This window comes from Phyllopteryx taeniolatus, chromosome 19 (genome assembly GCF_024500385.1).
Source record: "Phyllopteryx taeniolatus isolate TA_2022b chromosome 19, UOR_Ptae_1.2, whole genome shotgun sequence".
Taxonomy (NCBI): Eukaryota; Metazoa; Chordata; class Actinopteri; order Syngnathiformes; family Syngnathidae; genus Phyllopteryx; species Phyllopteryx taeniolatus.
Window position 1 is genome coordinate 17544282 of NC_084520.1, and position 26941 is coordinate 17571222.

General features: G+C 44.9%; 1 long non-coding RNA gene across 4 annotated transcripts in view; it reads left to right on the forward strand.

The window, feature by feature from the left end:
* Nucleotides 1-26941, forward strand: part of LOC133469751 (uncharacterized) — a 152327-nt gene that overhangs the window by 35238 nt on the left and 90148 nt on the right. For 3 of the 4 annotated variants that reach the window (XR_009785774.1, XR_009785777.1, XR_009785775.1), the window contains exon 3: nucleotides 12175-14041. The exons of the other annotated variant lie outside the window; for it this stretch is intronic. This is a non-coding gene — a long non-coding RNA (uncharacterized LOC133469751). The remainder of the gene's footprint in view (nucleotides 1-12174; nucleotides 14042-26941) is intronic. 4 annotated transcript variants of the gene reach the window in all.

Below are 26941 nucleotides of genomic sequence, written 5' to 3' on the forward strand. Positions count from 1 at the left end.
TTGTAGCAAAGAACATTATTTTCGATTGATCTGGTGACAGTAAGTTCCAAATGACTTTCACAATTATGCTATTAAGCTAACAAATACTCATTTGCCCCTGTGGCGAAATATCAAAGCGTTATGGTTCAGACGCCTCGCTCGTTGTGTGGCGGGCTGAAAACATCCCAGAGAACTTCGAGAACAACCAAATGAAAAACTCAAATGGGCCGTCGTGCGCGAGCAGAAATTCCTTCCCCGCCGCGACGTGAAAATTCTCCTGTCACGTCAGAGTGGCGACAGGCCAATGGGACGTGACAGTTAAAAAGGGGGGATGATGGTTTGAAGGTGCTATTGTTTCATGCCGCTCTCCTGCCCCTGTCAGCTCCTGAAAATGGCCTTAAAATGCCGCCACCCAGACGACGGCGATTGCTCCTGTTTAATTGATTCGCCTTGCGCCAAGGCCTGTCACATTAATAATGCTTAAGTACAGCCCCAGTGTGTCGCCCGCAGTGGCGCGTCTTCGGGGAAATTAACGGCCTTAACTAACTGCCGTCTGCCAGGCAAGGACTGCCTTTTAAACTCAGAAGAGGCATTGGGCCACTTCCATCCTAAGTGGGACAAATTACTAGTTACTGTACTGCATTGCTACAGCGGTCGCTTGACTTGTGCAAGTGCCCCAACTTACAAGTTTTCAGATTCCGATACGCCGTCGCTCGAGTGAAGTGAAAAATAACGGCGCAATTATGCCCCGGCATGTGGGCAAGGAGAGCCGCAGTTGCCAATGCACTGTCAGCCCTTATATTGGACGGGACAAACAGTCGAACAGCCTTGTCGTGAATTAAAAAAAAAAAAAAAAAGCAAGTCATTGACTCCCCCAAAATATTTACTGTAACTATACCACAAACTATGATCCAAAGACAGTTTAATTCAAACTCATCTTGCGTAACCCTTAAAAATATACGGCTTGAAGATGATTTGATATTGAAAAAATGCACATGAAGCAAAGACGCCCCATCAATTCCCTATCAACCCAGGCTAAACCTGGCCCCTCCCCTACACCTACAGCTTTCTCAGTCAAGCTGTATCACTTACTTCAACATACTCCCTTGATGCCTGTTAATGTGCTACTTTCCTATTAAGGGACTGGTTTTGCCGTTTCAGAACGAGCACAAAAAATGCAAATCGGTGAATTGGTGAATACTGAAACGTGAATATGAGCTTCTGCTGTATTTTTAATCTTAAAAAAAAAAAGTGACCTTTTCATTTGAATGGCTCTGACTCTGTCTTTATTATAGCCTGATCTCATTATGATCTCGCGTGCCGAGGCAAAGCGCTGACAAGGAAAATGGTGTTGAGTGAATAAGATCCAGATTAGCGCTAACATCACAGGGCCCTTTGACAGCCTGCAGGAGACACGGGAGTCGCTCCGATATTTCCGCCACTGAATGACAGTTTGAAATTGCTCCCATCACCTCGATAGCTGCGGTAATGCACCTTGAATGCGCCGCGTCTTTAAAGTGCAGGGAATTAGACTTGGGAGTCGTCGAGTTGTCCTTCAAGCAAATACGACAAGAAAATAGACTAGCTTTCTTCTTTGAAGGCGGGGGAGGGCGGGCGGTGGTCTCCCACAAGAAACTGCCACGGAATAAGAAGTTGTCGGGTAGTGTTACCAGTGTGATTCGGTTAAGACGGGACATTTTGGATACTTAGAAGTCAAGGCAGCGTACGCCCCCTCGTCTCCCGCGGGAATCTTGAAGAGTTGGCGAAGTTGAGGTGCCGCCAAAGATGGCGGCGGCTGAAGGGTCTTTTTCCACGTTGTCTCCTCGATTACTCAAAGCTGGTCAGGAGCAGGAAGTTAAAGCCCGCCGAGATTAAGCGCTGTCGTCCACTCGCCGCCGTATCAGGCAGGTGAGGATGTCATGCTGTACGCAGGCGTTAGCTTCAGCGCCGAACGATGGCTCAATGCCGCCTGACAGCTGCCATATTACCCGTTAAGAACTTTGTGGAAACTTCGTCAAGTCGCTCCTGTGCTGTTATCTGCTTGTCTGGCCCGGGGGATTACGAACACACTTCTGTCATTTCCGTGGTTTTTGGGGGGGCGGAAATGCAGTCGTTTCAGTTGTTCTCCTTCCTTGCTGGGAAACCAGTCATCCGCAAACGTAATCTACGATTGCTCAGATTTAATTTTCCATGGCTGAAAATGTACAGGTAGCGTGTTTTGACACTCTGGGGGGGGGGGGGGGGGGGCAGGATAAGCGTCTGTGATGGGCAGATGATTTGCCGTAAAGCGGGGCCTCGAGAACGATCTTGTCACATTTCACAAGCGGGATTAGAGATTTGCGGGAGGGGCCCCGGAATTAGCGTCAGGCGGTCGGTCGGAGCCTTTCGACACTTACCGCTCCATTTGTCGACTTAGTGATCAAATGCTCAGTCTGACGGCGAGTTGGCTTGACGTTCGCGGTTTGTTTGTTTGTTTACGCGCTCACCCGCGGGCGTTTCCATTAGGTCAGTGATACTCCCAAGTGTGATGCTCATCAAAAACATGTTTTGGTCCTAAAAAATGTAATTTTTTAAAAATATTCGAAGCCACTGTAACACTATGCACAGTTTGAACAATGTTGCACTTAAATATAGGACAAAACTGTACTTAAATAATGATTTATGTAAAATGTAGTGCACATAAAAGTTAAAAATTTTAGCTAAATAAATGTCAGAAAACAGTTTTTAAAGCTGAAATAAAACCATATTGAACTTAAAAGTTAAATACAACGGAACTGAACCTAGGCAGTGCTTCTTTGGAATAAAGACTCGAACTTGTGTTGTGATGACCACTTTTACACAGTGAAATATTTTCGGAGGTTGTACTTGGTGTAAGTAGTTTTTGAACCACTGCATTAGGTCACGTACGTCAGGATCAGGTTACATTCGTTCGTCTCATTCGGAGCAGCGCAAACGAGTTAAACGAGCGGGCTTCGTGCGACGTGTGGTATAGCTGCCTGGGAGCCTTCAGGCTAGGGAGCGACTGAAGTCAAAGACAAAGTGGAAGGAGGCCCGACAAATGAAATAAAAGTTCATCAAACCTGCCAGCGGTGTCAGTTATTATCCGAATCTCCAGCGCATTACGGTTCCGCGATGCCGCCCCGCCGCCTTCTCGTCCTGTCGGCTCGGATTCGTCACGTCCTCGACTGTTTCTTTCAAGTCACGAGTGTCAGCGCGGCGAGGACTCCTAATTGACAAGTGAGTGGCACGGAGCGCGGACGGCCGCCTTTATTTGGGTGCCAAGAAGGCCCGCGTTTGTTGTGATGAGCTATTATTGGCAGGACCCAGAGGCGGACGGCAGTCAGGCTGGAAATTGGATTTGACGGTGGACAGAGAGGAACCTTGTCATTGTCTCCAGGTCAGCTCAATCTCACTGTACGTTCCGGGCTGCGTGTTGGAACATCGCTCCCGACACGTTCTTACCCTGTTTTGACGGAAGGAGGGCCCAGGACCGGTCTCTGTATAGTTCTCGGGGTAGACTCCTTTAACCACGCAGCAAACAGAAATGGATCTGTTTATCAGATTCCCTTGTGAGGCTAATTTGGTGACGTAATATTGTGTAATGGCAGACATAATTAAACGTCTTGTGGTTTAGACAACATTTAATCCATTAACAGCAAAGTCCATAGAACCAAATGCTCAGAACTAAGTCACTGGAGCCTACAAATGTGCATCAAATTCTCGTAAACAAGCTAATGGAACCAATTCCTTAGAACAAACCTGCTGACCTTTGCATTTAAAATGAAATCCTTCGTTGTAATGATCTACTACTAAAGACTACATCCTTCGTACTTCTACTATTGTAAGTCGTCAGGACCTAGTCATTTGAACATAAACAAGCCAATGGAACCAAAGATTATCCATTTTATTATCTTGATCCTTAGATCAAAATCCTTTAGAAGCAAATCCTTAGACCCATGTCTTTAGAACCAGGCACTTGGAACCTAATCCTTACACCCCCATCTTTTGAACTCCAGTAAACCATTAGAACACAGAAACCTTCACCAAATTATTAGAAACATCCCAGCTGAACAAAGTCCTCAACACCAAATCCTTCGATCCTTGCCTGTTAAACAAAATCCAAGTCATTTGAACCAATATAAGTCAATGCAACCGAATCCTCAACCACATCCTAACATAACAAAGACCGAAATCCTTAGAATTGAATCTTTAAACCCACGCATTTAGAACCAAGCCTTTAGACCCAACCCCTTTGGAACCATTTTGTTCTCTTGCTTCCAGACGTAAATAATCAACAATTAGTTTGATTACTACCTCCCTCGCTAGTGGCAATAAAGATAGGCAAGACGGACCTTTCCAGTAGTAAACAAACCCTTCTACGCCATTTGACCTGGGCACAGCCATTGAGCAAACAGGTGAACGCTGATTCAAACGTTCTTCCCTACCGCCGTAGATTGAATGTGTGAATTTTGAGCCAAACAGAATATGTTACATCAGCTAAATCGCTTGGAACATAGTTAACAGGGTCACCGAGGCGCTGGTTAATGAATTGACCTTTCTGTTCCCCGGATTAGTGGCGCAGCTCTCGCCGGGGAAATGGATGGCGCGCTGTCGAGCTGACACGAGCAAGCAGGCTAGCCGTCATGTTTTGCTAAATTATTCAAAGACAACCTGAGCAACCATTTTATACGTAGCCTAGCTGTGAGAAACTGTTCCCAGTCAGTACAAGCGGCTATTCCATTTCTTTCTCTGTCCAACAATTTACGACATCCGCTCCACTTATTCCTCCGAAACCGGAAGTAGCCTTCTGCCTATTGTTTACAAACATTATGAAACGGCCCACTGATCATTTGACATATTTACGACAGTTCCATTTTTCGTCTGAAGGCTAAAGTTAGTGACAAAATCGATTAGTATGCTCCGCCGATGAACCGCGTCTCCTTATTGCGGCGTTCTCGTTCTCGTTACGGCGAGCGGCCGTCTTGAGCACATCTGCCATTTAGAAAGGCCTCGCTGTAAATCGATGAGGTGTTTGGAGCACAACCCCTTCATAATCGCAACGTTTCTACGTCGAATCCCACCCCGGCCCCGCCCCTCGGCTGGAGGACGGGGCGTAAATAAATACTGTACATTGTTGCGCTGTACATTGATCACAGAGAGAGAAATGGCGCCCTTCTCCTCGCTCACCCCAGCCTCCGTGTTGCCTTCAATAGATCGAATCAGAATTTCTGCTGCGGTGTTGCGGGCTTTATGAGACCGTTGTCTTTTTTTTTTTTAATTGTGTATCCCCCCCCCCCCCCCGCTAATGGCTTTCTATAGTTCCGTTGATTTATGGCCTTTCAAGCTTTGCGGCTGTCTATTAGACGCAGAGCTTGACGTGCAGCCACGTCTCCAGCACACGCGCCAGAGTCCCGAAAATCCTGGCTTTCAAAAACACATTCGCGGGCGCTCATTTCTTTATTTTTGGTGTCCCTGTGTCACAAAGGCATTTTTTGTGCGGCCAAATCTTGTACAAACATGAAAGGTTAAACTGTTTTACATCAAATCAGAAACAGTGTTTCCAATGAGCTGCCTTTTGTTATGACACACGGTGTGGGTATGGTAAGTACCTAAGCATTAAATATTATTAATATTTTAATATTAAATATTGTCTTCTTTTTAGGAAAGTGTAACATCATGAGATTTTCTTTCTAGGAAAGAGTATCATTATTTTATTTTCCGTTTAGGAAGGTGTAACAACAGATTTTCTTCATTTTAGAAAAGTGGAATAGAAATAGTTTGTCTTCTTTTGAAAAATCATTGGGTGTTGCACTCTCTGCAACATCAGTCGTTTGTCTTCTTTTTAGGAAAGTGCAGCATCAATATGTTGTGCTCTCTTTTTTGAAAGTGCTACATGAATATGCTGTCTTCATTTCGGGCTGTGCAACATCAGCGGTTTGCCTTCTTTTTAGGAAACGAACGATGCAGATAAGATCGCTGATTTAAATCGCCGATACCGTACTCTTCCTTTTCAGCGCCACATTTGAGATTACGGCTTCTAATGAATACCTGAACAGTAGTCGGTACACAAACTTGATGACAGAAACGCATACAGTATGTGATGTATTATTTACAGTCAACATCTGGGATGAACCCACGGCGCAAACGTGAAGGAATGTTTAATTTAAAGCGGATTGTCCGAGGATCACCGCCCAACAAAGCCACCTCAGACTTGTATCTCCGTTGGCTTTTCTATGACCTTCTCTGAAAGACTTCCTCCCACGTTCTTTATTTTTTAACGTACTGCTGGGCTAGCTTTAGATTCTCCGGACAGTGCTGTTCCTTCAGATAATCTGTCCCGGATCTTCCATAAACCTCACTTTATTAGCTCATACACAAGCATGATCCACGTGGAATTAGGCAAGGAAAATCCAGAACCATGTCAGTTTAACTTTGTTCAGATGTCCACACACAAAATGGCGTCACAATGAACGTGGAGTCTATCTCTCCATCGGTTACCTGGTTGCCACGGGCGAGAGTATTTAGTTTTTTTTGTTTTTCTTGCCAGGTGAACCCGAACGAGGGCACACGCCTTCACGCAAAATCAATGGTGGCCTTTGGTGTTGGCAAGCCGGCGGCGGCGTTGGAGGTGAATCGCGGGGGGAGCACGTGACTGACAGCTCCTGACTTTTTCATGAGGTCGCGTTTGAAGTTTTAAAACCCCCGCGGAGGATTCTCTGGGCGACGAATATTAAAAAAAAAAAAAAAAAAAAAGGCAAGGGAAAAAAAGAGGCGCGGCTTTCGAGCGCAAGCGTTTTAATCGCGAGCAAGGACCGTTACGCCGTTTGATGAGCAAAGTCCACTGAGTCGATTTCACCCCATGTAAGTCATTTCCCCAGCGTGCAGATATTACACTTTTTGTAATTTATGGCAACATAATGGCGTGTGTTTTCTCTTACGATTATCCTCATAAGCCCCCTTTTAAGTCTTCCTTGTCTTCGGGCTTACTCAAAGAAGAAGACGAAGAAGAGGAGCATGACCTCAAAGCGTCTTTTGTTGAGCAGGCACGATTCATGTGATGGGAGAGGAGGGAGAAGGTGGGCTGTGGGGGTGAGCGATTGGGTGCGGAGAGTCGACGGGTGGTCCCGCAAATTCCGACTTGAGTTCAGCAGTGCCGGTGGTCTCGTCGTTTGATCGCGGCCGTTCCCCGCAAAGTTGAGGTGGACGCGCTCGGACAAATAACCCGTAACAGTACACCGACGATCCAAAAGTCCGAAAATGAAAACAAATGAAATGTTCTCCAGTCAAGAAAATGCATACCATTAAATACAACAACATATTTAATGAGCGACAGCTTGAATCTTTTCTTTTTAGGGAAGTGTAATGTTGATAGTTTGTCTTCTTTTTACAAAAACGCAACATCAATAGTTTGTCTTCATTTTCATTTTGTAGCGGGCAGGCAATACCCCCAAAACTTTGGACACCCCGGCATAATTTACAACTTATTTCCTGCCGCATGTAGCTCATAAGTTGCTTGTGTGTGTGTGTCGTGGGGGTAAAAAAAAAAAATTTCTTTTTTTTTTTTTTTAAATGGCGTAAGGCGTCAAAGGAGCTATTTACTGCTGGGTGGATGGGAACAGGCAATACGGGGCGCTGGCATCCTGTGACCATCTGCACGGGGGTCACGGTCATTATTTACGCAGATGCTGGCTGTACAACGTGGGCCTCTATGCAGACGTTTGGACGCATGACAAGACGCTTTAACGCCGCGCTTCACGCCACGTCAAGCCCATTGCTGACTGAACAGGTTTATTTGTGCATTTCCAACTGACAAAAAAGGGGCTGCTTTGTGTCGCCGCTTAACGTCATCCACCCGGGCAACTTTTCAAGACGTCCGTGACGGCGTCAACAGAAGTTAAAGACAGTCAGACTTTTTCTGTGCATAACACGCTGCGTAAAGACGCTTAATTTGGGGATAAAGTGTCACGCCGCGTTAAACAGCCAAGGGAACGTGTAGGGCGCACGGCAGAGGAAACTCGGGGGTTTACGAAATCTCGGGTCTGTAGTCGCTAGTTTACTCTGTAAACAAATACAGTACAGCTCAGCCTCTGGCTAGCGGGCGTCATAGCGAGCAATATACTTTTGGTGGTATGTCAAACTCTTTTTAAACAGTGTTTCAAAGTATAACATGCTGTAAATGTATTTTCAGAGGCTATTTTTAAACCAAAAACATATTTTATGGTGGTTAACTTCTACGAAAGTGGGGCGTGACTTTGCCACAATAGGAAAATGCATACAATACATAAAACATGACATACTTTTTCCCCCCCATTGAAATTGAAGTGCCATTCATCTGTCACTGCCCCCAAAAGCACCACATCTTTTTTTTCGCACGAAAATAAAATAAACCTAACCATATGGCATGCCAACACTTTTTGCACCATGCCATTTTGTCCTCTGAATTGTTTCCCCCTTGGAATAATGAAAGTGCGTACAATATCATAGCCAGGCAAAATAAAGTGAGCTGTTTATAAACAATATGTCGACTATTTTTAACTTATCTGTTGAAGTGTCCATTACAGCTCGCGTGCTGTCTCAATTCACCTCACGTAACATCTTCTTTTCGACGGACACGTCGCTATAGAAGAAGGCTCAAATCATCTTTCCAGCCGTTTAGCCTCGTTTGACATGGAAGGGTTTGTTTACAGCAATCAGTTTTTGACTTCCTTAAGTACGTCCTGTATGGTATCATGATGAAAAGTTCTATATTTCAGCATAATAATTTTGGTCGTTGCCTTTCCTTAGTTTCTTCACATACATTTCAATAAAGAGTTTGCAGTGATGTAAAGCAAACCTAATGACAGTAATAATGCCTCCAATTACTCCACTCGTGCGGTTTGGCCGGACATGGTGTGTTCCCCCCCCCCCCTCAACACTCCTACCCTCCGTCTCTCGAGCTGTGCCGCAGAGGACAGCGGGAAATATTTGACATGTCGACACGTCCGGGGCCAGAAGTAGGATTAATGGCCGCCCGCCTGCCTGCAAGGTCCTCTCGCGGTAATTGCAAGCAGAATCGGAGTCTGTGATCTCAGCAGCGGTATGCGACGTACCAAAACAGCCCAGCCTTTGACAGATTGCCTTCCCTTCAGAAATAACTTAAGCGCATTTGTTCTCTGAAATTAGGTATCGGCGCTCCTCCCACGCCGCAAAACGGGAGCGACGGCTCCTTTCAAGAGCACTCCGCTGAATGTGTACCCGCTCGGAATCACATCTGCTTTTATTCACCACCTCACCTAATTGCAGTGGACCCAAATAGGACGTTTTGCTCTCTGGTACGACGACGATATCATTTTGACTCTTGGAATATCATGAAACAATCGACACGCTGGATGGGAATTATCAACAAATCATCTGATATAAATCTGGCAGGGATTACAAATTGATATACAGTATTGCCCCATGACAGTTAATGATACATACATTGGGATATTGGAATATTTTTTTCCACTGTCACTATCAATACAGTACATCGTGTGCGATATTAATACATAGTGGACCGGTTCGGCGCCCGTGAAGTCACCTATTCGTGGGTTTTATTTCAATAATAATAATAATTCCAAATTTTTTGTATATATTTTTTTAATTATAAAGTTGTTGTTTTTTTTTTTTTTTTTTTGCTTGTTTGTTGTTTATCCCACCTATTCAAGAATTTTTGGGGATTAAAAATAAAAATAATGCAATTATAAATGGTGTCAATGAGTCTCAGATTTTCACTAGTCACAGTCCAGCCCACTTACCATCCATTGTATTCTTTTCACCCTTAGTATGGATCCTGTACGATGAGTGATAACAATACCATACTAATAATCAGGATACTAATGTATTTTATTTCACCATTGTAGTGTCGATACCATACATCGCGATTCTGGTATATTTTTTTCCACTGCTGGTGTCAGTACTGTACCATGAGAGATAACGATAGTACGATACCGTACAGCGCATCACGAGACCGATATTTTGTCTCACCCCCAGTGTTCATACTGTACCGTGGGAGATATCGGTATATGTATTTTTTTTCATCACTTTGTATCGATACTGTACAATGAGAGGCAACGATACCATACATCACAAAGCGATATATTTTTTTTGCCACCCCTACTATCGATACTGTACCATGCGAGATACGATGTATGCACACTATACACCGACTGTACATCGCAAAAAACGATGTTTTGTCCAACCCGTGATATTGATACTAAACTTTGCAAGATAACTTCTCGATATTTTATCCCTCCCCTAGTATCGCTACTGAACCGCGAGAGATAATGATACGATACATCACAATATCGTTATAGCATATAGTGTGAGTGATAACGATACCATACATTGTGATATTGGACGAGTGATAACGATACAGCATCAATATTTTGAAGAAAAATGCCTTTGCAGTCTTCTTCAGGAGGCCCCCTCCTCTTTTTTTTCCCAGCCTCCGGGCCCACGCTGGAATAAATCCCCTGTGGTTGTCCCGCCGCTCGCATTCTCCCGCTTGATAGTTTAGCGTCCCGCCTGAGGACAAAGGGATTCATTCTTATGCAGCCCGGCTCTGTAGCTGGGCCGCGTCCTCGGGAGCGGAGAGGCAGCCAGGCAGCCTCTCACCTCGTGACTGTCCAAACACACTTGACTCCCGGCAGCCACATCAAAATCTTCTCTCTGCGCTGACCCCTCTGGAACCCTTTTTACCGCAGGGGCGCTAAACCTATTTACTTTACACGGTTAAAATACAGATTGGAAGGGAGAAAAAACAAAACAAAAAAGAAGCCAAAATGTGCTCATTAAGCTTTTTTTCATTTGAAGTTTTCAACACGCGAGTGAGTGAGAAAGGACAAGTTCATGAAAGATCCTTTCAGCGCACAAGGCGGACATCCATCCGTATTCTGGAGTGCTTGTCCTCATCAGGGTGCGCTTCAGCCTATCCCGGCTGACTCTGGGGCGAGAGGCGTGGTACGCCCTGACATGGTCGCCAGCCAATCACAGGGAACGTACAGTGGTGCCTTGCGATGCTGTCGTGGATAAACACAGGAGATGGCTCAAATAAGGCCTTTCAAAAAGGATTCAAGCGTTTTATTGCCATTCCCAGTTGAAGTTTACTGTCTACACATAAAATGAACCCTCAGATGAGTTTAATGAGCACATTTTGGCTTTTTTTTTTTTTTTTTCTTCTTCTTTCCTCCCTTGCAATCTGTATTTTAAACCGTGGAAAGTAAATTAATGGAATGCAAACGGTGCAGCAACCCATGTAGACAGACAATATAACAGTACTCAGTCATACATTCTTTATCTTCTGCAAAGAACTACTAATATTAGTGCTGTACTGATGAGCTCATAGGAGTTGAGACATCTCAGTGAACAGTGTATCCGTATTTCTGTATGGGCGGCTGTCGCTCAGTAGGTACAGTGGGTTGTCCAGTGACTGGTTCCGCATGTCGTAATGTGCTTGGGCAAGACACTGAACCCTAATTTGCTCCCAGTGGGCCTGGCAGTCGCCCATTGGTGTATGAATGTGTGTGCGAGTGGGTGAATGTGAGCCTTTGTAAAGCGCTTTGGGCACTGTGACGGTGTAGATAAAGCACTATAGAAGTGCAGTCCATTTACCATGAAAAAAATATTGCAACTGTTTTTGGGGGGGGGGGGAAGACTGGAATGTATTAACGACATTTGCAGTTATTTCAGTGGGAAAAGAGGATTTGTGTTTTGAGTTATCCGAGTGGTCACGGAAGAATTAAAGTTGTATCTCAAGGCACTGCTGTAATTAAGACTTTGATCGTGTTAATGAGTTCTCACAATAATAATCAACAATGATTTAACAAGGTAGGAAGCAGATAAATATCAATATGCAACACTTCAAGCGCAGTCAAAGGGACGAGAGAACAATGGGCACAGCAACAGCAGTATCAACAACTTTGTTCTGTTTCTGTAAATCTCTTTGTAGATCTGTGTGTGTTTACGTTTTCATCACGTGTACAACATTCCTAGGAAATCACAATGTCCCCTACGAACGAAAGTTTGCCCATGCCTGCTCTAAGCTAAGCTACCGTATATGAACAGTACTTTGCTGAGGTTTCAGACTTTTTTTCAGTTGCTGTGAAATTAAAATGTGTGTTTTCAAATTAATCACTGTCAGTCCTCCATGTTAACATGGATATTTGACTTCAACAGGCGTCAATGGCGGTGAATGAGTTAAAATTGGGAAAAGTATTCAACAACATTCCCCGTCTGGGATACTTCATTCACCGCAGACTTCACCGTGGATACAGGATGACAAAACCATTTTTGCCAGCAGCTGAGGAGGAGGACAAGGTCGACGTCCTGGCTCGTAACAATAACGCAAACATCTGAACCGCAGCTGGGGTCAACGCGCGGCCAACTCCGATCAAGGCCTCTCGACGGCGGAATGAACGACAGCGCGCGCCGTAAATGCCACAAGTGTAAATTTCATGACCCCCGAAGCTCCTCCAAAGTTTATTTAGAGGTTTAGCCTCAAAGGACAATGTCATCGCCAGATAGCCGTTTGCGGCACGCGTGCTCTACAGCAACCCGAAACGAACATTTGGCTCCAATCGTGGTTAGCACATCTGCCTCACAGTTCCAAGGTTCGGGGTTCCATGCTAGGCTCTGGTGACCACTTCAGGATGAATCCCGCTTCTCTCACCAAAGTCAGCTGGCATCTAAAGAAGAAAGTGTCCATAGGTGTGAATGCGATTGTAAACACGTGCCCCAGGATGGACCGCAGTCCTCACCAAAAGTCAGCTGGCATTGAAGATTGAGTCGAAAATGTCCTGGGCTAATCTGAGCAAAAGAAAAGTCAATTCATTATCCAGTCCTTTAATAATCATGTTCATTATGTCTATTTTTTCATCAATTTACCTGTTGAAATGTAAATTACAGCTTACCTTCTGTCTCCGTTCCAATCAATTTCCCTCACGTAACATCTTTTCAATTAACACATTCAAACTATGTCAATAGAGAAGAAGGCGAAAATCATAATTGAAGCCATTTAGCCCTCTTTCTCAATCGCTGGTGATGTCATGGCGAAAAGGTTTCTAAACACTAACTCGTGTTTGTGAAGACTTTGACAACCCCGCACCACCGACCGACCACCGCCACACCTCTGACTTCTGTGTTGACCATCCACGAACAGGATGTGAGACGCATCTTCAAACAACAAAAGATTAACAAAGCGGCAGGCCCGGGGACCTTGTGTCCCAATCCTGCCTCAAAGTCTGGGCGGACCAGCTCGCTCTAGTCTTCACTCAGATCTTCAATAGATCTCTGGAACTGTGCGAAGTACCATCCTGTTTCAAACGCGCCACCATTCTCCCAGTCCCCAAGAAACCTGCAATCTCGGATCTGAATGACTACAGGCCTGTCGCCTTGACATCTGTGGTCATAAAGTCCTTTGAACGCCTCGCGCTGGACCACCTCAAGAGCATCACGGGCCCCCCGCTGGACCCCCTGCAGTTTGCCTACCGAGCAAACAGATCTGCGGATGATACAGTCATCATGGGACTGCACTTCATCCTAGAACACCCGAACTCCTCTCCTCCAAGTTTCTGCAGCTCAGCGTCTCGCCTGCGATCTGCCAGTGGATTTACAGCTGCCTGACGGGCAGGACACAACAGATGAGGCTGGGGGAGGCCACCTCATCCACATGCAGCATCAGCACCGGGGCACCCCAAGGTTGTGTCCTCTCTCCGCTGCTCTTCTCTCTCTGCACGAACAACTGAACCTCAACGCACCCGGCTGTCAAATTCCTGAAGTTACATCGGCCTCATCAAAGACGACGGTAACGGGTCTGCGTATCGACAGGAAGCGGAGCGGCCGACACAACCTAGAGCTGAACACGCTCAAGACTGTAGAGATGATCGTGGACTTCAGGAGGCATCCTTCGCCACAGCTGCCCCTCACGTTGTGCAGCTGCCTTGTGTCAACCGTCGAGACCTTCAAGGTCCTGGGAATTATAGTCTCTCAGGACCTGAAGTGGACGACCAACATCAACTCCGGCTCTTCCGGCTCCTTCCCTCAGGTAGGCGCTACCGATCGATGCAAACGAGAACTAGCAGACATTCCAACAGCTTCTTCCCTCTGGCCATCAACTTCTTAAACAGCTAACCTACAATTCCATTGCAACATGCTGCCAAATGTTTTTGTCTTGAGTTCGTTGTCACATTTGTGTGGGCCCAATTATACATGACTCGCGCACTCGCTGTAGTAGTCTCGCCACGCTGCACTATTTGCATATCTGTTGTTGAACAATCGACACTGTCCCAGATTATCGCACTACTCATCACTTTCAACTGCATACATTTCTTGAAGTGTCGGCGCCGTTGCAGCGGACTATTGTTCTCGTAGTCATTTCAAACTGCTCTAATTGCTAGAGGACAGCTTTTTGCACAATTGTCAAAAAAATAAAATAACAAATTGTACCGGACATTACTAGATTACTGGCAACCTTTTATGGCTCAGTGACTTTTTTTTGTTTTGTTTTTTCTCCCCTCAATGTCTTTATGTCTCAAAAGTATTCTCTGTCAATTGACTGTTGTTGTACTAGAGTGGCTCCAACTACCAGAGACAAACTCCTTGTGTTTTGTTGACATACTTGGCAAATAAAGATGATTCTGATTCTGCCACTGACCCGGGTGGCGACCGTGCCGCCAGCTGCGCTCCACTCCGCAGCGTGGCGCTCGCTCTTTAAAGTCAAATCAACATCGAATAATGTCAACGCAGCCTTCAAGTGCCAATTACATATTATAAATCGCTCCATTAAACGGCAATTGTGGCTGTCATGCTGCCGTTGGCTTCACTCAGAGGGCTGCCATAAACGCCGCAAAGAGTTTTATTTCTTTCATTAATGATCAACCAGTGACGGCCTATCGGGGAACAAAGACAGCTCTCTCGGCGAACACTGTGTAGCAGTAAACTGCAAAATAAATTGATATCCGATTATCCAATTAATTGACTGAATAATCGATGGAATATTTGACTCTAAACGTATTCGGTAGTCGCAGCCCTACTTGACATGGATAACATCTCACTTCAATGTTTATTTGCCAATTTGCCTTTTTGGGGGCCACTCCCGTTATGTTGCATTTGCCAATGTGCTTGTCGTCGATATGGACCGATGTCAGCTGTCCCTCGGGGCCTGCTTCAGCTCGGGGGCCTCTCCTGACTTGCCTGCTCCTGTTGCGGCGTCTGTGTGTGCGTGTGTGCGCTCCAACTATTAATTTGTGTAGCGCCACCCCGCTTAATTGGTCTTAATCTGAAGTGAGCGGCTTTGATCTGTCTGACAGTTTGACTGCATTAGCGCGAGCACGGGGGCTAATCCTCGCCGTAGCTTGTTCTCGCGGCTCAGCCAGCGGCCTGTCCAAGCATAATATGTCAGCTGAGGGGATAAGCCGTCATCAAACAAGCGCGTCTAAGCTTCTGGAACGCGAGGGTTGAAGGCCACCGTCATGCTGCGCCGACACAACAACAACCGCTGACACGTTGCGTACACCTTTCGCCAACAAATTCCAAGTGGAACGCTTTCAAATTTGCAAAATGTTCATTCTCGGGATTCAGTTTTGAACATGTAGCTGCCATCATAAATCAACCGGCACGCCGCACCACAGCAGTGTGATGTGGTATTTCATTTCATTGGTCCAAAGATTATTTACTATAAAAAAAAAATAAAAAATGCATCTTCGTTGAACTATGCCAGTGAAGTATAGTGAGAGTAGAAAAAATAAAATCTCTTCCACTAAATGGCAGAAGGTACATTATTAGAAAACAGGTGGATGGATTGCAAAAGAAATGTCTCGAGAGGGATTGTATTGTCCGTGTACACGCATGTGCCTTTAAGAGGCGTGGCCTGGTGGGGTGGCATGTGATGTCGCCGGGTGCGAGGGTCTGGGCATGAGCTGCGGTCCACAGCAGCTTCTTCATGTGTTTCTCTGTTCTGCTGGTGTTCAATAAACGGCTGAGCGGTGCATTGGCGACTTTGTTATCGGAGCGATCGATTTATTTTCTGTACTGAAGCAAAATGTTTGTCTGCCTCTTCCAAAATGTTTCATGTGCAAAACCACGGCGCGCCTCGCTATCGCTAATCAAGTGGCCGACCCTTCGATAAGGTTTTTTTTTCTAAATAAATGAAAAGCAAGTTTGAACTAGTTGTGTTTCCTCTCTTGCAGCCAGAATCTCAATTTTAACCTCACAATCATGTGCCAAATTTCAGACTGCTAATTGATTTCCCTAACAGTCAACGAAAGCCGCGACCATACAATCGTGTGATGGACTGAACCCAGTCGTGGCTGGCGGACTTTTGGAGGATGTAAACATCATTAAGTGACATCTTTTGAGGGCAGTTATTACATGACTTTTTGAATTATGAAAGGCATTTCTACCCTTTTCAAAAGTAAATCGTGTTGTTATGGCGGGGTCCTCAACGGGATGGAACTCCCACTAGCAAAATCCTTGACTAGCTCTCAGTTAGCTTAGCTTTGGCACTAACCACTGGGCTAAACGCAAACAAAATGTCTGTTTCACACCGAACTGTCACACAAAGAAACGTAGTACCAACATTTACAATCGTGATTGGTCATTACCTTAAACAAGAGCAATGAATCACAACTTCACTCGTCTGTATTGCTCACGACCACACCGAGTCATAATCGCTAAGCTAGCAAGCATTACCTTCCGAATTGCAGCGATACGATGAGATGTAAAACGCCAGCGGCACTTGACATGCCACTGAACAGGGGGCGCGCTGTGTGCTCGACGCCGAGCCGGGCTGCGACATGACGTAGGGCACCTCGGGGGCGCCGGAGTGTTCCGCCCCCCGCCTTGGCCCCGCCCTGTCTACGGCGCATGTTACGCTTTTAACGAGAGATAATGAGTGAAGATTTCTGCGCCCCAGACTCCGACGGCAGGGATGAACGAAACAACTTTACTCATCGTTAACTATATACCCTTTATCCTGCTCAGCTAAAAATAGATATACAGCACAAACGTGGAAATATTTGTATTTTATATATTTGTATTTCAAGGAAAATAATGTGGTGACTACTGCCAGTGGTGGCGCTGCACACTCGCGGCCTTTCGGACGGAACCTTGGATTTTGTGAACAGTTCCACCCCTAAGGGCTACGAAAACGTAAAAATAGGGTTCTTACGTAATCACGTATGCTTGTCACCTGTACACAAAAGTTGGAGTGTCGTCTGTTTTGACTGCGGAACGAATAATTCCAGTAAAGTGTTGTGTTGACACTCGGGTCCTGCGACCACACGCACTTGATGCCTGATAATAATATACATGCGCACATGGCTGCGTCGCCCCCGAGCCGCCGTACAATAGCGTCTTTTATCGCACATCTGCACAAACGCCGGCTTTTTTGTTTTTATGCCACTTTTTTTTTTATTTTTTATTTTTTAAATCCACGCCATCATTTCACATCGTGAACTCCGATTGAACTCTGATGAACCGCGATAGCTGTCTTGACAGTCAACAGTGAGCGCTTTGAGCAAGGACGAAGGCGGGATAAAGAGATAAGTGTTTCAAATGAAGAAAATGGCAACTCGTCAGCGATGCTATCGCGTGTCACGCTGTTTTAAACGGAGTCACTTTTTAGAACAGCCTTTGTTTATCATCCTGCCGCGAAGGAATGTTGACATTTGCACGCGGAGGAGAGATGGTGTCATTCACTGTTTAATTTACGCCAGCATTTCATACTCGGAAATCAATGCTGCAACACTTTGTTGCTGAGCGCAGCCGACATCTGACCTGAGAACAGTTTAAGGTCAAATAAAAATTTGCTGAAAATTCACATCACACTTGTACTTTCCCGTTGGTCACCTGAAAAACAGTTACTTTTGTAACTTATAAAAATGGTAACAAATAAAATGCATAACACAATAATGGTTGATGGTTGCAGAATGTTTTAATTACACTCAAGGATATTTCAAAATAGATGTTCCAGTTTTGTGAAAGTCGGACATTTGTATTTCTATTTTATCATGTTTAATATATATATATATATATAAATAAAATAAATATTGTTGTCAAAGTTGGAGATTTTTGGGTTATTTTACTTTATTACACTTTAGATACGGTGTGCATATATATATATATATATATATATATATATATATAAATAACTGTTCCAGTGTTGAGCTAGTTGAATCACATTTTAATGTTTATTTTATTGCACTTTATTACTTACTTATTACTGTCAATAATTTAAAAAAATGAACTTGCCCAATTTAGGAGTTTTTGAATTTACGAACCATCACTTCCTTTTATTAAATTTTCAAAATTCTTTGTGTTTCAAGTCAAAATGGACTTATTAATGAGCAGCTTGAGTGAAGTTAAAAAATAAAAAGGTAGACCACACTCACTGATGCGCTTTCAGACATTTATTGAACGGGACAAGCAGTCAAACACACAAAGACAAAATGAAAACACTCGCAAGGAGCATAGAATGGACCCTAACACACGGAAAGGAAAACTAAATGGAAGTGGAAAATTGCTAAATTACTCTTTATAAAACAAGTTTGAGTGCTATTTTTCTTTTTTTTTTTTTTATTTCACACAAAAATATGGTGGTGTTTTCTTTCGGGGCTGGAACGGATTAATGGCATTTCTGTTCATTTCAATGGAAAGAACTGATTTGACTCAGAAGTAGTTTGAGTCACGGACCCAATTCAACAGGGGAGTGTTACCGATGTGTGCGCACTCGTCGGCTTGAGCGCCACTTAGTCTCGCAAAAGTGCAGCTGTCCAAGGCCTGACAGCTCGAGCATTAGCGGGGCCATTAAGAGGTGTAGAACATTTCCAGGCAAAGCATTTGAAAAATGACAACCTCCCTGCACTGCCGCGATATTAGTTATGCGCGGAGGCCAGCGGAAAAAACACGTGGAAACAGTTGGTGGGACAAAAGACGCCTTGTTTCCTCTCACAAGGTGCCTTGTTTGTGCGTCAGGCGTTCAACTCAAACAACTGTGAGATAATTGTTTGTGCAATGTGCCAGCCTAATTAAACAACACTTGCGTGTGTGTGTGTGTGTGTGCGCATTGGTAATTTGTGTTAGAGTGCAATGACTGTCAATTTTCTCATTACAATTTAATAGGCCAATAGATAATGAATTAAACACTACAATATGATATACATGCAGTATGTATGTGTATATGTATATACATATGTGGGGGTGCGGGCGGGGGGGGGGGGGGGGGGAAAGGGGGTGTATATCTCCAACTGTCACAACAATAATACAATTATTATTTTACTATTTGTATGTGAATGTTTTTAAAGTAAAATAAAATGTGTTTTTCAATACAGTTTACATTTTTCAAATACAGTTTATTCAAATGAAAAATGTCAATGCCGGAATACTTATTTAACAATTAAAAAAAATGTTTGTTACCAAATATAAGATAGGTAGATGGATAGATGGAAGGGGTACAACAGAGAGGATCATAAAGCATCAACACCACACATCTCGCATTTACACAATCATGCGCCCATGTTTCCTCAACACCTGTCTTTAGTAGTGACACAAACAAACCACCTTCATCAACAGTATTAACGAGCATCCATCCATCCATTTTCTGTACCGCTTTCTCCTCACTCGGGTCGTGGGCGTGCTGGACCCTATGCCAGCTATCTTCGGGCGAGAGGCGGGGTACACCCTGAACTGGACGCCAGCCAATCGCAGGGCACATATATACAAACAACCATTCGCGCACACATTCACACCTACGGGCAATTTAGGGTCTCCAATCAACTTACCATGCATGTTTTTGGGATGTGGGAGGAAAGCGGAGTGCCCGGAGAACATGCAAACTCCACACAGGCGGGGCAAAGGGTCCAGAGTGCACCGCTTGAAGACCCTTGTAGCATAGTAAGGGTGAAGGTTATGAATGTATCATCATCATCATCACCATTTAATGACAATTACATTCTTAACTTGAGGCAAAAGCTAAATCTGCCTGTGATGGAAATGTCGGATGAATTTGACGCCACCGACGAGGGTCCAAAGGGGTGCCTCTTCATTAAAAGAGCAAATTCCCCAAAGAATGCGCTTTGTGAATGAGATTTCAGCTCCCGGGGTCCGAGTGGTTTTCCGCAGGGGGGGTTGGCGGGTGGGCAATGACGGCGGCGTAACGTCTGCCGAGTGCAGCGCGTGTTTATTATCACCCTGCCCGAGCGAACCTCCGTGCCAGCGCTCGGAGTTACTTATGCAGAGAAATGCGGCGCCGTTCATCATCACCTCCAATTCATAAATAGCCAATAAGTCATCGGCGCTCGCGTACGGCAAGACGAGACCTCGGGAATGTGACTTAAGCACTGCGAGTGTGCTCAAGTGCGTGCAGGGAAAAAAACCAAACCAAAACAAAACAAACATGAGTGATGCTTTTGCTGGTGTCGTCTTATTCTGCACGTCATTTGCCTGCCCAGCTGCCATCTCCGTAAAGAATCACACTGGAAGCGTTTTATTTATGATTTACAGCTGCTATGTTTTTTTTTTTTTTAAATGATTTATTTATTTAGTTTGCTCTTTCTCGGGGAAGTAGCGGCCACAGAAGTGCACAGACTGATGAGGAAGGATGATATATGTTGCGCCCGTGTCCCTGCTCTCCTCTGGCTCGTTGTCATTAATCAGCGCCATTAGGCTGCACTCTCGTCTCCCTTTGGTCTCGTATCCATAAAGGGAAAAGGCCCGATGTATTTCCACCTGCTCCTGCCGAGACGCTGGCCAGCAAAAGACAAAAATATCAACACAATAAGCAGGGCATCGTGGGCAATTGCAACTAGAATTCCAACGAGGTTGCTAACCAAAACAGTAACAATTTGTCAGATATCGAAGTCGCTCTTGGACATAATCATAGTCAGTATATTTGCTGCTTACTGTATTGTAAGAGACAACAATACAGTACGGCAGTACCTTGACTTACAAGTTTAATTTGTTCCATGACCAAGCTTGTAACTCAATTTAGCCTTATTCCAAATCAATGTTCCCATTGAAAGGAATTGAAAAGCCATGAATCCGTTCCAGCCGCCCATTTGTCACGAGATACCAGGTGCCTTATTTCAAGGTATCGGGTACTGGCAAAGGCCGCCAATACCAGCCACAATGGCGTTTTCCATTCATTTGAATTCGTCGGTTGTTAGCATTGAGCTAGCGGTTGTTTTACATCCACAACATGTAATTGTCTTTATTTTATTTTGACTTAGTTTGACAGTAAACTTGAACTGGGAGTGGCATTAAAAAGCTTGAAAGCTCTCTTTTTTTTGCTGACATTTGTTGGATTGAGTTGACTGCCACCGAAAAAGCACACGTATCTGAAGGCACCACTGTGCCTTCACTCGAAGTGAAGTACAACTCGAGTCTGCTGAAGGAAAGGAGCGTAACGGATGACGTTTTCTTTTAGCTGATGTAACATTCTGCAGCGTTTCAGCATTTAATTCGGCGATTCTGCGCGTAGCACTAGTGTTCGACGAAGAATCGCCGCTTGAAGGCATTTTTTGGAAATGACTTTTTTGAAACGCTGATGTTCATCTTCGGGCCTCCATTTGATCTTAAACAAATGAGCGTTGTTTAATGTGAGGCTGTTATCATCCATGTTGTCGCTAATCAGCAGTCGGTGCAGCGGTTAGGCCCCCCCCCCCCCCCCCCCTCTCTCACACACACACACGCACACCTCGTCGTCATCATCATCATCATCATCATCCGTGTCATCCAACCCAAGAGGTCTGATACGACGATAACGCGTGAAAGCAATTCACACGGCTTCATTCCCAGGCGCTTCACGTGTTTGATTTGCATAACTAGAGAAAATGATACTAGATGGGCATATTGATTTAATTTGGTCCGGGCGCGCTGTTAATTACGCTATCGTAAAAGTGTCACGGCTTTATTGGCTCAGTTGGGGGGGGGGGCGCGGTGCTTTACGGCCACAGTCGTTGCCTGGCTGCGGCGGCGAGGTTATCGACATTATATCGCCGAGCGTAATTTTTACTTTAGTGGGTCATCGTAGAAAAAGTGGGACATGTAATATCAGCGACGCTTTGAAGGATTAACGCGGGCTCGTCTGACTTTGTTCTCTGGTATCGCGCGGATTGGCGAGTGTTTTCCATCTGCGCCGACGTCTTGATTTCTGTTCGGCTTTTTGCGTCATACCCAAGAAGAGCAACTTCTCCTTTCATCTTGACGGGGAACACACGGCCAGAGTTGCACGCGTTCCGAGATGATGTCGGCTCACCCGTGGAACAGCGCAGCATGTCACGTGGCTTCGTTGTTAGCTTCTGGTCTAGCATTAGCATTCGTTGTCTTCTTGATCTGTTTTGATAGTCGACCACAGTTTTAAAGGTGCATTACGGCATTCGAGAACGGAAAGAATGGCATGATCTTTCACCATTTTGAAGCCTTATTTTTAGACCTGCTGATTTAGTTTTGTATTCATTCCAATTTGGCAGAGTTCTTAACACTCTTCTCTGTGGTGCTTCAAAATTAGAAGACTAAATGTGTTCTGGTGGATTTTCGAACACGAATCCCTCACGCTGAATTGTGGGTTGGCTGCATTTTGTGCAGTGGTGACAATTCCAGCGCTGTGTCCAGATTACATTTTCCAACGTATGCGCATACTGTAGACTCAACGCGGTAACGGTAAGTGGGCGGATGCAGAGTGGATGACGTCGTCGTCCTCCAGCTGAATTTGGATATTTTCAAATGGATTGGCCCGGGCGCAATTCATCTAAATGAGTCGGGCTCATCCTTTGCTTTGAGGATCTCGTTTCTTTTACGCGCCGCTAAGTAAAGACGGCCTGTCTGCTCGCTCCAATCTTCGGTTTTCTCTTTTGTCCCGGGCAACATAAAGCAGCGCATAATGTGCAATCTGATAAGTGCGCCACCCCCGCCCGACGTCCCATACATCAGCGGCCAGCTAATCTGGGCCGCGCGGCCGGGGACGTTTGCTGCTGAAGTTGATGAATCGGCACGCCAGGGTGAGGAACTCCAGGGGCCGAGCCGCAAGTTAGGCCCGTCCCTCCCCCCCCGCCCCGACGATGCGCGACGTCGATTGGCCGCGTCCTGAGCGGACATTAAGATTAAGCGACACTGTCGTGTCGCCGAGAAGCGCACTGCCTCACGGCGGCGGGAAGAAGAAAGAAGGCCACGGCCCGCGGCGGTTAATCGGCGATGACGGACGGCCAAAGATAACCCTCGGTAACTTCTGCTAAAGATCAGAAACTTTGCCTCCCATCTGTGCTCAATCCTCACTTGAAAATGAAGAACGAGGCCGAGCAAATGCTGGGAAACAAATAACGTCGGCGTGCGATACCGTCCGCCCTCGCGATTCGCTATTATGTTCCGCTCACACCCGCACACAAGTGAAAATCTGCAAAATAGAGAGATTTGTTGCGAGATACTCCATACGGTGGTGCCTCGAGATCAGGGCCCGACCGATAGGAATTTTTTTTTTCCCGATACCGATATTTGGCAGAATGCAATTCCCATAACCGATTAATCGGCCAATTTAAAAAAAAATAATAATAATTTTAAAATTCAAGGTATATAAAAACGCGGAACCTTACCAAAAACGTATTGCTGTTTGTTTGAATGTCAAGGTGGAAAATAGTTTTTGTCTTTTCGGGGCTTTTAGAGACCAAAGAATGGCAACGACGCCGTTTGCATCCCCTCTGCAATCACTCTTCTTCTTCGGTCTGAGGCCAACTGACAGCGGTGTACTCAATCACACATTGCGGGTTACGCCAATTCCCGGCGGAGACGACGCATCTCGTTTCAACGGGCCGAGCTAAAGTGCCGGGCATTTACGCGTCCGCGCGCCACGTCGGCATATTTGTTGTTGCCGCGATGTTGCTGTCAGGGCGTGATGGATGGAAAATCATCACGTAAAGAGTAAAAGCTTTCGGAATGGAAAGACGTGACGTGCGGGATCGCTCTCCCCGATCAACGTCCCCGTTTTACATTTTCCTTCCCACCTGTGCTCCGAGTATGCAAATTCGACATCCTGTCGGGATGACACATTCGGCTTGTGCGTACCTAGAGCTTCGGTGACAGTGACATATTAGTTAAGGTGTCTCTCGGAATCGGGATAACTTCAAATTTGTCACCTTGTTAGCTTTTGATTTATGTGAAAGCGCTACCCCCGCCCCCCACCAGCTCAAGTAATTGGCCCGGGCCCGTTGTAGGAAATAATCAGCCTGTGTGCACAAACAAATGCCGCTCCGATGCTAATGGAGCAGCACGACTGACAGTTATTAATGATTGTTATGATAAACTAAAGAATTGAGTTGTGGTGTGGTGAGCGGGGGAAAAGACCTGACGTGGATGCGGAGTAGGAAAAAAAAAAAAAAAAAAAAAAAGAATAATAATGAAGTAATGCGCTGCGAGGGAGACAATCACGCGTTGTCAAGACGATGTGGAATTAGCCGGCAATCGATGAATGAATTGCCTCTTTGATTGGCCAAATTACAAGTTTTAAACATTTTTTTTAATTATTATTATTTTTTTTTGCTTCGTGTTGTGAGACAAAATTTGAGGAGGAATTAAGTTGTTGTTCATTAAACGGTACAAACAGCCAAACACACAAATTCAGTACAAAATGAGAACACTCACAAGGAGCTGCTATAGACCACAACTCACATCCAGACGCTCACGTCTCAGACTAACCGGCCAACCTGACTCCAGCTTCTGATGTCACTCATTAGGCCACGCCCCTGATTAGGCACACATACAACACAAGGATACTACAGTTCGTACGCTACATATTGTTTACAATCAACATGATAAGCGATGCAACAAAAGGGCTGAACGGTGAACCAATAGCGGCGGTCCGCACACAGTTGCCATTTTGTTTTCCTGTCAAAACTCTCCTCCTTTGTTTGCCCACTCGAGAAAAGAAAAGAATTCAACTCCTCGCAGCTGCTTGCTGTCGCTGCGTCCACCGAACACGACCCCCCCCCCCCCCCCCCCCACCCACCCACCCTCGTTCAACCTCGTTCAACCTCACCCGTCCCCATCCAGCCGACCGCCGAGCGCTCGAACCGCAAAGAGTCCCAGGCCCATCAAAACAAATTAAAGCCGAGGCCGCGGCGGTCGCGGCGCTGCTCAGTTGTCACGCGGAATTACGCTGACGCAAACGCTGACCGTCTTTGTCAGCTATTATTTCAATACACGAGTACGTCGGCCCTCGTTTGGCGGCCACGTCTTCGCCTCCGCCTGCTGCCGGGCCTTCAAACGCCCTCTAAACGCACTTCGTGCACGCTGGACAGTGCGCTTTATGACCTCCACCGAGGAACTCGCGTTTCCCTGGGCTCGGCTTTATGGTTTTTGACGAAGCGCAAGCGTGCCGCATTGTGCTGCTTCGTCTGTTTGTGGGAATTAAAATTATTTAAAAAAATATCGAGGAGCCAGCCCTAGATAAGACAAAATACGATTTTATATTCTCACAATAAGGAACAACAACTTAAACTACACTATCAATCATTCGAGCAACAAAACGCATGCATCTCCAAATTTGCTTTTTAAATACAAAAACCCCCTCGCCCCAAAAATAATTTAAAAAATATATACAAAAACCAAAATAGAATCAAGTATCTCCAATTTTTAAAAAATATTCCAAAGAGCAACAAATGTATTTTTATTTGTGTTGCTGTTGTTTCGTGTTTTGTAATGTTATACAAAAATGATAAAAATGATATTTGTATAAGGATCTCCATTTTTCTTCTCAAAAATTAAATAATAAACATAACTAATTAATTGAAACATGTTCATGTGTCTAGCTGTTTTAATAATTTTTTATGTTATCCCTAAATCAAAAAAAAAATATTAGCACCAATGTCCTAAAAAACGTTTTCATGCAAAAATCCCCTCCTCGAAAAATGTTTAAATATCTTTTTCCAAAGACAACCAATAAAAAGCAAGTATTTTCATGTTTTATTTTTTATGTGAAAGCTGAACAGCTAAAAGAAGGAAAAGTTTCTTCCCAATACAGAAATTGTACTCGACCAAAGGAATTAAAAAAAAAATAATAATAATAAAATCTGTTTCATAGCATTGTAGCATTTTTGCACTTCATATGTATTTATTGATTTATTTTAATAACACAGACAGGAACAAAACGTTCCCCAGTTCTTATCGTAGGCTTTTTTTTTTTTTAAAACGTCATAAGCTTAAAAATGGCCTCGCTATCTCTACCCCCACCTCCATTTTGTCCATTTATCAAAAGAGACAGGCCAGTTAGAGCACAGTCAACTTCAAACTGGAGTAATTGGTTTTCATGCGGAATCGGTGTGCGGGGGCTGCTGCCGTGCGGCGCGGGGGGGGGGGGGGGCTGATTAGCGCGTCTTTCCAGTTGCTTGCCAGACCGTTTTGACACCTGTCGAGCCGGACCAGGTCGCACTTCTACGGTGTCAGTGAATTGAATACGAAGGCCTACAAGACCATAATCACGGCGATTATACGTCGTTAACGACTGCTCATAATCGGAGAACATAAACCACCGAAAGCGTTAACTTGACTGTCTTTTATTTTGTAATACCTACGCTCCCTTCCCAAGGTGTAACCCACGTTCCGTCGATTCCCTCGTGACGGTATAGAAACTAGAGACGTCCGATACCACTTTTTTCAAATCGATACTACTATTCACTGATACCACTAGTACCGATATTACTAGTAGTTTCGATACATACAATTTGAATTAACTCAATGACAGATAATTGTCACACAAGACCTTCCTTTCTTTCCGACGCTTGTGATGATTCGCCGATGTAGCAAACCGCTGGAGTGGAGCGCCAACTACTGGCCAGGAGGACCCTTTTTTTCGCCTTAAATATATTATTACTATTATTATTATTATTATTACATAACTCAGCACAAAATGCTATTGAAAAAGAGATTACAAATAGTTTTACATTTGTAAAGTATTCACAGG